Raw genomic sequence first — 10,226 nt, 5'->3', positions numbered from 1 at the left:
TACAGATTATTCTGAAATGAATAAGATTCTGGAATCATGGCACAACTAAGAATGATTGGATTGGATTTCTCTTATTGTCACGTGCACCAAAGTACAGTGAAAAGTATTGTTCTGCGTACAGTCCGAGCAGATCATTATATTCATGAAAAAAACATAAGACATACATAAATACACAATGTAAATACATAGACACAGGCATTAGGTGAAGCATAAGGAGTGCAGTACTACCCAGTAGAGAAGATGTTTGAAGGGATCAAGTCAGTCCATAAGAGGGTCATTTAGGAGTCTGGTAACAATGGGGAAGAAGGTGTTTTTAAATCTGTTAGTGCGTGTTCTCCGTCTTTTTTATTTCCTGCCCGATAGAAGAAATTGGAATAGTGGAAGGGGTGGGAGGGGTCTTTGATTGTACTGTTCGCTTTCAAAGGCAGGAGGTGGAGACAGAGTAAATAGATGGGAGGCGGGTTTGCGTGATGGACTGGGCTGTGTTCACGACTCTGTAGTTTCTTACTGTCTTGGGCCGAGCAATTGCCATACCAAGCTTTGATGCAGCGAGATTGGATGCTTTCTATGTTGCATCTGTAAAAATTGGTAAGAGTCGATGTGGATATGCCAAATTTCCTTCGTTTCCTGAGGAAGTATCGGTGTAGTCGTGCTTTCTTGGTAATAGGTGAACCAGGCCTGATTGTTGGTGATGTCTACACCTAGGAATTTGAAGCTGTCAAACATCTGCACCTTGGCACCATTGATGGAGATAGGGGTGTGTGCGACACTTCGCTTCCTGAAGTCAATACCAGCTCTTTAGTTTTACTGACATTGAGGGAGAGATTGTTGTCATTACACCACGCCACTAGGTTCTCTATCTCCCTCCTGTACTCTGATTCATCATGGTCATGTCATCAGCAAACTTTCATATGGAGTTGGAGCCATATTTTGCCACACAGTCCTGTGTGTACAGGGAGTACAGTAGGGATCTAAATATGCAGCCTTGCAGGACCCCGGTATTGAGGATTATCACGGAGATCATATTGTTATTTATTCTGACTGATTGGGGTCTATGGGTCAGGAAGTCGAGGATCCAGTTGCAGAGGGAGCAACCAAGTCCGTGGCTTTGAAGTTTAGATATGAGCTTGGCTGGGATTATGGTGTTGAAGATGGAGCTGTAGTCAATGAATATGAGTCTGACGTAGGTGTCCATGTTGTCGAAATGCTTCAGAGATACGTGTAGGGCCAGGGAGATAGCGTCTGCTGTGTACCAGTTGTGGCAGTATGCGAATTGCAGTAGATTTAGGCATTCTGGGAGTATGGAGTTGATGTGCCTTATGACCAACCTCTTGAAGCACTTCATAATGATCAATGTCAAGGCTCCGGGCGGTAGTGGGTGAGGAACATTGCCTGGATATTCTTTGGCACCGGTATGATGGTGGTCTTCTTGAAGCAGGTGGGAACCTCAGAACGGAATAAGGAGGGGTTGAGATGTCCGGGAACACACCCGCCAGTTGGTCCACGCAGGATCTGAGTGCACGACCAGGGAGTCCATCAGGACCTGTTGCTTTCCGAGAGTTCACTTCCAAGAAGACCGATTTAACTTTGGAGGCTGTGACGGTAGGTATGGGTGTGTACGATGCTGTTTGGGCAATTGTCAACGGTTTGTTGGTTTCCTGCTTGAAACGAGCCCAGAATGCATTGAGTTCATCAGGGGGGGGTGCGCTGTTGTCGGAGATTCTACTCGGCTTTGCTTTGTTGTCCGTTATGTTGTTTAAGCCTTGCCACAACCGACAAGCGTCCGTGTTGTTAGTCTGTGACTAGCTTAGTCTAGTATTATCTCTTGGTGTCCCTAATGGCTTTATTGAGGTTGTACCTTGATTTCTTGTATAGGTCAGGGTCGCCTGACTTGAAGGCCTCAGATCTGTCCTTCAGTAGGGAGTGAATATGGTTCCTGGTTGGGGAACCCACGTATTACCTTCATTGGCACGCAGTCTCCTACACAGTCTCCGGCAGCATGGTAGCATTGTGGATAGCACAATTGCTTCACAGCTCCAGGGTCCCAGGTTCAATTCCAGCTTGGGTCACTGTCTGTGTGAAATCTGCACATCCTCCCCGTGTGTGCGTGGGTTTCCTCCAGGTGCTCCTGTTTCCTCCCACAGTCACAAAGATGGCCATGATAAATTGCCCTTAATGTCCAAAATTGCCCTTAGTGTTGGGTGGGGTTACTGGGTTATGGGGTTAGGGTGGAGGTGCTGACCTTGGGTAGGGTGCTCTTTCCAGGAGCCAGTGCAGACTCGATGGGCCGAATGGCCTCCGTCTGCACTGCAAATTCTATGATTTACACATATTGATGAAGTCTCTGATGTTGATGTCATACTCGTTTAGGTTGGCCATTGTGTTCTTAAATATGGACCAGTCCACTGTCTCCAAGCAGTCATGTAGGAGCTCTACTGTTGCCTCGGACCAGCATTGCATGACTTAAGTATCTGCTTGTACACCGGGAGAAGGAGCACCGTCTAGTGTTCCGATTTTCCGAAGTTTGGTCAGGGGATGGATCAGTAGGCGCCTTTGTTTGTGTCGCAGTGGTCAAGTATGTTGGGGCCCCTGGTGGGACAGTACACTCTTGAGGTTGGCCTTGTTGGAGTCCCCGGCCATGATGAACAAGGCCTCCGGGTATTGTGTTTCATTGTTATTTATAGCGGTGTACAATTCATCAAGCATCTTCTTCACTTCGCCTGGGGTGGGATGTAGACCGCCGTGATGGTGGCAGAAATGAACTCCCGTGGAAGGTAGTATGGGCGGCACTTCACAGTCAGGTAGTCCAAGTCTGGGGAGCAATAGTTAGCCAGGGTCGCCACATCCGAGCACCAGGAGCAGTTGATGAAGAGGCAAACCCCTCCACCCTGTGAGAAGGAGTTTTGGGAGTGAGGAGGAGGATATTGAATGAGGAAGGGATGAGCTGTGGGAGGGAGAATAGGGGATAGTAAGGGTTGGGAAGGAGGAGGTTGGACAGAAGAGTGAGGGGGATGAGGAGGAGTAAGAGGATGAGGAGGAGACTGGGGTAATTAGGGGAGAGTTGATGAGGAGGGAGCGGAGATAGAGACAATTGGGATTCATGGAAGGAGGAGGGGATGGGGTGAAGAGGGGGTGAGTGGGACGAGGATGGGTGAGAGTGAGACTGGGATAAGGAGGGGGAGAGGGGGATGAGTAGGAAGATAGAGGCAAGAAGGGAGTTAGGGAGGGAGGAGGACATGTGCAGGGTAAGGGAGAGGGTGAGGAGGGGACAAGGAGGGAGCAAGGGGGATCAGGAGGAGAGAGGGTGATAAGGAGGGGCAGAATGGGACAAAGATGGAGAAAGGGGGATATGATGTGGAGATGCCGGCGTTGGACTGGGGTGAGCACAGTAAGAAATCTTACATCACCAGGTTAAAGTCCAACAGGTTTATTTGGAATCATTACCTTTTGGAGCATAGCTGATGACCTGATGAAGGAGCTATGCTCCGAAAGCTAGTGACTTAAAATAAACCTGTTGGACTTTAATTTGGTGTTGTAAGGTTTCTTACTGAAAGGGGGATAAGGAGGGGAAGGGAGATAGAGGTGAGGAGGGGGTTAGGGTGAGGAGAGGGTGAGGAAGGGGAGGGTAATTGGGATGAAGAGGGGGCAAAGATGGGGCAAGGGGTGGGTAGCATATGGAGGGGTGAGGGTAAGAGAAGGAGTGAGGGGTCTGAGGAGGGGGAGAGTGCTATGAGGAGGAGAGGGGAATGAGGATGGGGCGAGGACAAAGAGAAAGGAGAGGGAGATAGGGGCAAGAACAAGGTTAAGAGAGAGAGAGGGGCACGAGGAGGGGAGGTGGATGGGGTGAGGAGGGTGACGAGAAGGTAGTGCGATGAGGAGCGGAAGAATGTGACGAGGAAGGTGAGAGTGGGAAGAAGAGCGGGGAACTAGTTAGAAGAAGATGAGGAGAGGAGAATGAGGAGGGGGATGGAGAATGAGGAGGGGGGAGAATGAGGAGGGGGAGGGAGAATGAGGAGGGGAGGGAGAATGAGGAGGGGGAGGGAGAATGAGGGGGAGGGAGAATGAGGGGCGGGAGAATGAGGAGGGGGACGGAGAATGAGGAGGGGGAGGGAGAATGAGGGGGAGGGAGAATGAGGAGGGGAGAGAGAATGAGAAGAGGGGAATGAGGAGGGGGAGGGGGAATGAGGAGGGGGAGGGGGAATGAGGAGGGGGAGGGAGAATGAGGAGGGGAGGGAGAATGAGGAGGGGAGGGAGAATGATGAGGGGAGGGAGAATGAGGAGGGGGAGGGAGAATGAGGAGGGGGAGGGAGAATGAGGAGGGGAGGGAGAATGAGGAGGGGAGGGAGAATGAGGAGGGAGAATGAGGGGAGGGGAATGAGGAGGGGGAGGGAGAATGAGGAGGGGAGGGAGAATGAGGAGGGGAGGGAGAATGAGGAGGGAGGGAGAATGAGGAGGGGAGGGGGAATGAGGAGGGGGAGGGAGAATGATGAGGGGAGGGAGAATGAGGAGGGGGAGGGAGAATGAGGAGGGGGAGGGAGAATGAGGAGAGGGAGGGAGAATGAGGAGGGGAGGGAGAACGAGGGGGTTCGGGAGTGAGATAGTGGGTGAGGAAGGGGAATGGGGTGAGGAGGGGTGAATAGGGCAAGGAAGAGGCAAGGGGTTTGAGGAGGGGAAGGGGCAGAGGAAGGAGGGGGTATATATTTTAATGAAAAGAGGCTCCGAGGGCCTCCAGGTGTGGAACCAGGAAATGTTTCTCAATTCAGGAAGTCAGTGAAAACCGAAAGTAAAAGTTTGCAGCGAGGGACGAGCTGTTGTTGGGAACATTTTTACTCTTCACAGATCTGTTGGGAAAAGGCAGAAAATCTTGGACATGGTTGTGGGAAAGTCAGAGGTGAGTCCCAAATCTGCTTTATTTTGTGGAGGGTTTATTTCCTGTGGGATTGGGTGTTTTTTTATTCAGGCTGAATGGTGCCGATCAAATGGAAGGAATTGAACTGGGAGCGGCTGGAGATTGTCCAGGGAGAAGTGAGAAACTTTCTAAAATGTCTGTAATCCTGAAGAGAGAGTGGAACTGGCTCCTATCAGGATAAGGGAATGGGAGCCAGAGGAGATTTCAAAGCTGAAACCGTCAGAGTCAAACACAGCGACCAGAAAGAGAGACGGAAATAAAAAGGAGGAACAGAGTCATGTGACGGTCATTAAGATGTTTGTGTTTAAATTCATTGTGGATCACAGGAGTGAATGTGAACACCAATGTGTTAATGAAGTGAACAAATGGTCCAGCACCAGGTACTTTTGAAGATCACATTCCATAAATCCCTCCTCATTGGAACGCTGTGACATCTCAACTCATTTAAAACGTGCTTGGATCTGTATCTGATGTGCTGGAATCTGTACAGCTATGCATCAGGTAGCAGCTAGTTTCCTTTTTGGCTGACACAGGTACAGTGGCTGAACGTTTCCATGGTTCTATGATTTTTTTCATGTTTATTTTCAATTTTTTTATAAAAAGCGTCACAAAACAGCGTAAGGAGAAAGATAGCTCTTGGGATCAATGTACGACAGAAACAGCACAAAACAAGTCATTACATAATCGGGACAAATAAGACCGAATAAATCATCGGCAAAATCCCCAACAATTTCCTGCCACGGATACAAGACTTGTCTGTACCTGAACAGGATACATTACAGACCTATATCATACCATAGCTTTAAAACCAAAATGACAGAATAGGAAAACAACAACCGGAGAATCCCAGTGTTAAGGGCAAATCGACTAACTTTTAAATTACAGTTTAAACCCTTCCCCAGACCCTGGCCAAGACAGACAACCCCTCCCCCGTAACTATAAGATGAAAAAATGACAAAGAGAGGACCAGGTACCACCAGCCTGAATCCTCAGCCCAAGGTCTCCCATGGAAAAATAAAAGAAAGGAAAGTCTTCTCCACACCCAGGCCAGAACAGGCAGCCAGGATATAACTACAAGATGTTGTTACTCCTAAACCACAGGGTGTCCTTAACCCATACACGATGGACAAATGACCACAAGTTGTTTTGTACAATAATATAATTTATTGGCGTGCACACAAGGTTAAGGTTGTTTCAATCACACACACATAAGTTAAACTACAAAGCTATTACTTGCAAGACCTTAACTTAACTTTCAAGTGACCGGGCAGATATGGCCAATATCTGGAGTCCGCGGTCTGGCAGTGTTGATAGTCTGTTGCTAGTCATCATTGTCCTTGGCTCTGGTCCTTCCGTCGATGGCGTGGATGGTCTTCCTCTTCTTCGGCCAGTGAAGGGTCACCATTGTTGGTTGCTGTCGAGAGAGCAAATGAGGGATTGTGCAGCACCTTTTATCCCAGGAATTTCGTGCACTTTTGGGTGATCCCAGGCAAACTTCCAATCAATCGATCAGGGCTCGATCACCCTGATCGATTGGGTCCAATCAAGACTGGCTACCTTGATGGCGGGATGTGTCCTTACCGGCCATGTCCGTTGATGTCCGAGGCACGTAGGTCTTCCTAAATAAGGAAACAGATGCCACCAAGTCTGCTACACTATATCGATATGCATTATCCTAGGATGGCCTCTTGATGGCTTTTTCCTGTGTTGTTTGCAAAGTCTCTGCTGCAGCCTTTTGTTTATTTGAGGGCTGCAGCCTGTCTGTCTCTGAACCTGGACACTTTTCCCAGCGTCCTCTGCTGGATGCCATTTCAGGTGGCCACAAAGATAATGAGGGGACCACCAAGCCTCAAATCTCAATCCAGAGTCTCCCATAGACCCTGCTCACGGATGCTCAGTTTGGGTTCTGCCACGGTCACTCAGCTCCTGACCTCATTACAGCATTGGTACAAACATGGACAAAAGAGCTGAATGCCTGAGGTGAGAGTGATTGCCCTTAACATCAAGGCAGCATTTGACTGAATATGGCATCAAGGAGCCCGACCAAAACTGGAGTCAATGGGAATCAGGGTGAAAACTCTCCGCTGGTTGGAGTCATACCTGGCACAGAGGAAGATGGTTGTAGTGGTTGGAGGTCAATCATCTTAGCTCTAGGACATCACTGCAGGAGTTCCTCAGGTCCATCCACCTTCAGCTGCATCGTCGATGACCTCCCATCAGAAGATCAGAAGTGGGGATATTTGCGGATGACTGCACAATGTTCAGAACCATTCACAATGCCACCGATAATGAAGCAGCCCATGTCCAAATGCAGCAAGACCTGGACAATGTTCAGGCTTGGGCTGACAAATGGCAAGTTACATTCATGCCATCCAAGTACCAGAGAATGACCATCTCCAACAAGAGAGGATCTAACCATTGCCATCGCTGAATCGTATATGGCATTGGTGAGGCCACATCTGGAGTATTGTGTGCTGTTTTAGTGTCCTTACCTGAGGAAGGATGTTCTTGCCTTGGAGAGAGTGCAGTGAAGGTTTACCAGGCAGATTCCTGGGGTGGCGGGACTGTCATATGAGGAGAGACTAAATCCGTTAGGATTATATTTATTGGTGTTTAGAAGAGTGAGAGGGGATCTCACACAAACTTCTAACAGGATTATACAGGGTAGATTCTCAGGGCGGCACGGTGGCACAGCTGCATCAGCGCTGAGGACCAGGGTTCGATCCTGGCCCCGGGTCACTATCTGTGTGGAGTTTGCTCATTCTCCCCGTGTCTGCGTAGGTTTCACTCCCACAACCCATAGATGTGCAGGCTAGTTGGATTGGCCACACTAAATTGCCCCATAATCGGAAAACAAATAACTGGGTCCTCTGAATTTATGAACAAAAAAAACATACAGGGTAGATTCAGAAAAAATGTTCTCGATGGCGGTGGAGTCCAGAACTAGACGCCATAGTTTGAGGATAAGGGGTGGACCTTTCAGGACTGAGGTGAGGAGAAACCACTTCACCCAGAGAGTGTGAATCTGTGGAATTTTATACCACAGAAAATAGTTGAGGCCAAAACATTGTGGAGGTTCCTCTCCAAGTAACTCACCACCTGGACTTGGGAAATATATCGCCCCTCCTTCATTGTCGCTGAATCAAAATCCTGGAAGAGCACTGTGGGTGTACCTGCACCTCAGGGAATGCAGTGGTTCAAGAAGACAGCTCACCATCACCTTCTGAAGGGCAACTACGGATGGACAATAACCAGCGATGCCCACATCCTGTAAATGAATTAAAGAAAGAAGGAAGAATATATCCATCCAAGGACAATACGTCCATTAAATGAGCAACAAGATAATGATCACAGAGCCGGGCCTAACCCAGTACCACCACCAAATAACAATCAGGAGAACTGTGCCCCAAGGATTACCACCATCAAAGATGGAGACCCATGTCAGGAGAAACAACTGACTCATTCCTGAATGGGAGCCACACAAGTCCCAGTGCTCAACAGGATAACACACCCTCTGCTAAGGCCTGAAAAAGGAAAGGTGCTAAACAAAAATAAGACTCCACGTCCCACCAGATAAAGACAGACAGGTCTCACTCCCATCACCTCTGACAGCAATTAGAATAGTTGAAGAGGGAGACCTGTACCAGGAAAAATGACTGACTCCTCCCTAGAGGATTCAGACTAATCCCACTCCACACAGAAAAATACAAAGTCAGCCTGGGCCTGAAGAAGAAAAAAGGGAAACCAAGAAAATAAAATAGCTCTGATCATGGGGAGGCCTTCCGCAAACAAAGTGATGACCGAACTAAGCTAAACAACCACATCCTCTACCCCTCCCCCCGCTCCGGCTCTGCACATCCTCCCCCCAAGGAGATATTAGGATAAAGAAACTGTGCACAAATCTCAAATCCAATAGTCAGCTTAACATGATATAACCTTCTTAAATCAGGATCACCAGCCGTGCAGGACATCGCACCCAAAATATTTACTTCCCTGCAAGCAGATAAAATACAACATTAACAGACAACAACATGATTATCAGGGAGTGAAGTCCAGGATAACAACTGAGGAATGCGGCAGTTGTCAGGATGAGGAATAAGACCATAAGACACAGAAGCAGAATTAGGCCACTCGGCCCATAGTGACTGCTCCGCCATTCGATCATGGCTGATATTTTCCTCATCCCCATTCTCCTCCCCAAATTATTCAAGAACCTACTTCTCTCTGTCTTAAAGATACTCAGTCATTTGGCTTCCACAGCCTTCTGCGGTAAAGAGTTCCACAGATTCACCATCCTCTGGCTGAAGAAATGCCTCCTCATCTCTGTTTTGAAGGATCGTCCCTTTAGTCTGAGATTGTGCCCTCTGGTTCTAGTTTTTCCTACAAGTGGAAACATCCTTTCCACGTCCACTCTGTCCAGGCCATGAAGTATCCTGTAAGTTTCCTTAAGATCCCCCCTCATCCTTCTAAACTCCGACGAGTACAGACCCAGAGTCCTCAACTGTTCCTCATACAACAAGCTCTTCATTCCAGGGATCATTCTTGTGAACCTCCTCTGGACCCTTTCCAAGGCCAGCAATCCTTCCTTAGATACGGGACCCAAAACTGTTCACAATACTCCAAATGGGGTCTGACCAGAGCATTATATAGCCTCAAAAGTACATCCCTGGTCTTGTATTCTAGCCCTCTCGACATGAATGCAAACATTGCATTTGCCTTCCCAACTGTTGACTGAACCTGCACATTAACCTTAAGAGAATCATGAACAAGGATTCCCAAGTCCCTGTGTGCTTCTGATTTCCAAAGCATCTCCCTATTTAGAAAATAGTCTATGCCTCCATCCAAAGTGCATAACCTCACACTTTTCCAAATTGTATTCCATCTGCCACTTCATTGCCCACTCTCCTAGCCTGTCCAAGTCCTTCTGTAGCCCCCTTGCTTCCTCAATACTACCTTCCCCTCTACAGATCTTTGTATCATCGACAAACTTAGCAACAGTGCCTTCAGTTCCTTCTTCCAGATCATTAATGTATATTGTGAAAAGTTGTGATCCCAGCACCGATTCCTGAGGCACACCACTAGTCACCAGCTGCCATCCTGAAAAAGACCCCTTTATCCCCACTCTCTGCCTTCTGCCAGTCAGCCAATCCTCTATCCATGCCAGGATCTTATCCTCAACACCATGAGCTCTTAACTTATTTCACAGTTTCCTATGAGGCACCTTGTCAAAGGTCTTCTGGAAATCTAAATAAATCACTTCCACTGGTCCTCCTTTGTCCAACTTCCTTGTTACTTCCTCAGAGAACTCTAACAGATT

At 48.1% G+C, this 10,226-nt stretch overlaps 1 protein-coding gene across 1 annotated transcript in view; it reads left to right on the top strand.

Annotated features, from left to right (window-relative positions):
- The first annotated feature begins 4,732 nt into the window (after positions 1-4,732).
- The window catches only part of LOC119976455 (butyrophilin subfamily 3 member A2-like), a 104,402-nt gene continuing 98,908 nt past the window's right edge, over positions 4,733-10,226 (top strand). The window contains exon 1 of the mRNA XM_038816991.1: positions 4,733-4,891. The gene's annotated coding sequence lies outside the window, so the exon portion shown is untranslated. The remainder of the gene's footprint in view (positions 4,892-10,226) is intronic.

Source organism: Scyliorhinus canicula, chromosome 13, assembly GCF_902713615.1.
Source record: "Scyliorhinus canicula chromosome 13, sScyCan1.1, whole genome shotgun sequence".
Classification (NCBI taxonomy): Eukaryota; Metazoa; Chordata; class Chondrichthyes; order Carcharhiniformes; family Scyliorhinidae; genus Scyliorhinus; species Scyliorhinus canicula.
This window is presented reverse-complemented; position numbering and strand designations above follow the sequence as displayed.